The sequence below is a fragment of the Sus scrofa genome, chromosome 16 (genome assembly GCF_054392235.1).
Source record: "Sus scrofa isolate SSC_HxYL_T2T_F1_AM1 chromosome 16, Sscrofa_HxYL_maternal_Yorkshire_Landrace_v2.0, whole genome shotgun sequence".
Lineage (NCBI taxonomy): Eukaryota > Metazoa > Chordata > Mammalia > Artiodactyla > Suidae > Sus > Sus scrofa.
The window spans coordinates 84910575-84914823 of NC_139398.1; the positions used below are offsets into that span (position 1 = coordinate 84910575).

At 47.7% G+C, this 4249-nt stretch overlaps 1 pseudogene; it reads left to right on the forward strand.

The window, feature by feature from the left end:
- The first annotated feature begins 2461 nt into the window (after nucleotides 1-2461).
- Nucleotides 2462-3367, forward strand: LOC146395691 (uS5 assembly chaperone PDCD2 pseudogene; annotated as a pseudogene).
- Nucleotides 3368-4249: the final 882 nt, after the last annotated feature.

The following is a 4249-nucleotide window of genomic DNA, read 5'->3' on the forward strand; positions in this document are numbered from 1 at the left end:
AGCAGTCACGAACCCAACTAGCATCCATGAGGATGCAGGTTCAACCCAATCCCTGGCCTCACTCAGTGGGTTAAGGATCCGGCATTGCTGTGAGCTATGGTGTAGGTCCCAGACATGGCTCGGATCCTGCATTGCTGTGGCTGTAGCGTAGGTTGGCAACTATAGCTCCTATTTGACCCCTAGCCTGGGAACTTCCATATGCAGCAGGTTTCCCCCTAAAGATACCAAAAAAAAAAAAAAGAAGAAAGAAAAAAAAAAAACTAAAAAAAAAAAAAAAAAACTAAATGTGACCATGTGTTTTGGTCCATAAAATGTAAAGCTGGAGTGTTTTGTGCAGTCCATAGGAAGTGTTTTTACAGGGACAAGGGCCACCTTTTTCCTCTCTGGACAATGGCTGTGATGGCTGGAGCTCTGGCATTTGGTTAGGATTCTGAGGTTATGGGACACCTTCTGGGGATAGCTGAGGTGTTGGCTGGATAAATCCTAAAGCCTTAGGGGAGCAGGCTCATCCATGGCCTCACCGTTGCCTCTGGATTGATTTTACAGACAGGACAAGTAACACACCTAAGCTGTGAGACCACTGCCAATTTGGGTTTTCTGTCCCATGTAGCAGACCCTAATCCCAACAGATACAATATGGAAAATGGTGTTACTATTATTGTTTGGACTTTCCAGGGCCACAGAAGGAAATCGCCCATCTGGTCTTTTCTGCCCCAACCCTCCCGTCAACATCAGAAAGTGTGACCCGTTTCCCTGGAGCACGCCTGACATCCACGCCAGCCTCCCCTGGGGGACCTTTACCCTTGGCGAGGGTAGGAGGAGCTCACAGCCCTCTCTGCAGAAAGCAAATAGCCTTTGGTGACAAGGACATCTTCCTAATAAGCTGACTGTCTGGGAAGCGTGGGGACAGCCAGCTACTTCATCAAGTCGCAATCTCCAGGCTGTGAAGAACCTTCACGAAGGGACCTTGGAACAATTAACTTCTGATCATTACTGATGTGGGGTTTAGAACAAACACAGAATGGGCCACCTGATGCCAGGGGGTGACAGTCTGTGAACACAGGCCCAATGATGCCCCTGTCGGCCTCACCAGTGAGGTGCACAGAGCCCACATGGCCAGGACGGTGCTGGGGAGTTAACTCGTGCTGGTCAACTAGTTAGGCTTATGAGCCTGTGGGTGCTGACTGCTTTGGAGAAATGCAGCCAGCTGTCTCGATCAGATAACAGGTTATCAAAGGACCTGGATGTTTGGAGTAACTTTGTCGGGAGACGGTGTTTCACACACATGCATTGTCTTCCCCGCTGAGGTCCCGGCTGTGACCCGACCTTGGGCAGAGGAGGAGGTGGATGTCACTGGGTGGACAGGACAGTTATTATCAGCCCCCCAGACACTGTCTCTGAGTCCAGATCTCACACGAGCAATGCACACTGCGGGGCGCAGACACGCACCCTCCACCCATGCTGCAAATTCAGATCCACAGCGAGTCGTGGGAGGATTTTCACTGTCAACACAATTTACTTAGAAGATGAGGACACTGAAAGCAAGTAGCCCTTCAGGTGGTTTTTGGTATCATAAAAGCAGCAAATAGGTAAATATTTGCATTTCTTTTGAATGTGAAAACATCTCTTATTTCAGCAGCATTCTTCTAGGACAAAAAATACTTCATCAACAATACTGGCTAAATATGTGACCTTTGCATGAACCTAAATATGCATTTATACCCAAGGCTCTAGATGTTAATCATTTAAATGTCAAAACATGCATTTATATATGGAGCTACGTAATAAGCAGATATTAACCTTATTTGTTTGTATTAATTTTATTAACATAAAGCCCTAAACTTGAAAGTTCAGCCTCTAGCAATTTTGATTTAAATAGTAAGGGGCTGCTATTCCAATTCAATGATCAGTTCTCTGATTTTTTTTTTTTTTTTTGTCTTTTTGCTATTTCTTTGGGCCGCTGCTGCGGCATATGGAGGTTCCCAGGCTAGGGGTTGAATCGGAGCTGTAGCCCCCGGCCTACGCCAGAGCCACAGCAAGGCGGGATCCGAGCCGCGTCTGCAACCTACACCACAGCTCACGGCAACGCCGGATCGTCACCCCACTGAGCAAGGGCAGGGACCGAACCCTCAACCTCATGGTTCCTAGTCGGATTCGTTAACCACTGCGCCACGACGGGAACTCCAGTTCTCCGATTTTTAAATCTGAAAGATTGCTGCTAATCATTCAATTTCATCATAATGTGGTTTAAGGGTTTTATGGGGGAGCGAGATTACTATTTCTTTTTCTGGAAACCCCCCAATGATGATTGAATTCCATCTTTTCCTCCACTACCTTGTTTTCCCTGATTTAGCAAGTGGAAAGCTGGGTTTCTCCAAAAGTGTTCGCTGCCAAAACCAGGTGGCCAGTTTCTTGCCCTAGGTTCAAAATCTACTGAGCTTTGGACTGGCTGCCTGCGCCCATGGCAGCTACCTGCGCCAGGGAGGCCAAGGTGGGCTTCGTGGAGGCGGCGTCGGCGGGGCGGGGCGGCTGCGCAGTGAGCATTTCCCAAGGAAGGTCAGGGGCCGGGCTGAGTGGCTGAGTGAGGCTGGGCTGCCGGGGCCCACGGAGCTGGCCTGCACGCTGTGCGGCGCCCGCTGTCCTTCCTCCTGCACCTGTAGGTGCCGCTGCCTGGCACCGCCATCGTCGCCTTTCACCACCGCCTCTTCCTCTTCTGCTGCCAGACGCCGTGCTGCCATGTGTTTTTAGACATCGGCTCCCCAGGAGAAACTACTCTACTCCTATGAACCACCTTCTGAGCTCCCCCAGCGACAGGAGACTCCCTGAGCCTCCAGCGCAAGTGTGGGGCTCATCTCTGCAGGGTCTGTGGCTGTCGAGGTCCCCCAAACGTGTTCCAGATGTCACCAGGCACATTTCTGCAGTAAGGAGCATCAGGCACGGGACTGCAGATTGGGACACAAGCAGGCTTGTGCACAAGCAGGTGATTTGGACAGTACAGTTCCAGACGGGAACTGCTTTTTCCCAGAATTTGAAATTGTAATAGAAACAGAAGATGAGATTATGCCTGAAGCTGTAGAAAAAGAAGATGAATCAGAGATTGTAGGGAGCATGGCTGAAGCACCCGAGGAAGAACTGGATTCTGTGCAAAGCATGACCCTAGGGAGGATGGAATTTTCCAGAAGTTTAAAATATCCCTTGAACCAGAACAGGTCATGCCTCAGCTGCTCAACGAGCTGAAGGCTGACAGGCTGGGCAGAGTGTTGACTGGGGCATCCTGGCCTTCTTCACCTGTGCTGAAAGCTCTGGACTAGGTACTGGCTACACAGAGGAATTTGTTTGCAACCAGCATGTACTAGATACAGTTTAAAGACAATGTTGGAAAGCTTTAAACATATTCATAATCGCTTAGACCTTGCAATTGCATTTCTAGGACTTTATCCTAAGGAAACAGCTGTGCTAGAGATACACAAAGATCATGTTTTAGGTCTTGTTTGCAGTGTCTTTAGATTAGACAAAAATGTCCACTGACAGGGAAGTCAATTTTGGTGCATCCCGTCGGTAGGAGGCTATGCAGTCTTAATGATACAGACCTATATACAGATCAAATAAGATATAGACAGGTCTTCTTAGTGCAACTGTATTTTCATAAAAACATTTATACCTGTGTATGTGTCCAAAAATGATCTGGAAAGATAAACACTAGATGTGAATTGGTCTCAACAGTGGGACTAAGTGACAAAATATTTCTACTTATATTTCTTTCTACAATAAAAATGGGGTGTGTGTCAAAAAACAAACAAAAACCACCACACACACATACACACACAGTCTACCGAGTTTGGAAGAGTTTCCAGGTTGTACACCCTTCGGATGCGCTGGGTCATGAATTCAGCACATTGCAAATGGGTTACACTTGAGAATCCACCTACACGTCCTTTCCAATGTGTCTGATTGTGTTTCAATGTGTTTGGTTGTTTTTGCTGACTTATAAATGTTCCGAAGAAAGAGAACCTGGCTTCCTTAGAGGACGCTTATGAAATGGAAAAGGTCTCACCAGGAAGGAAGTTTTCTGAATCAGAGAGTTTCAAAGATGAGGACAAAGGGTCAATTACCAGTTCAGGTGCAAGAGCCTTGGCGATGCAAAACAAGGACAGCAGAAAGAATTGAGAGAGACAGAGGGGAGCTTTGGAGTAGAATGAACTTGACGTTGGAAGTAATAGGAGCGTTGAGAAGGTCTGCGGTATCCTGG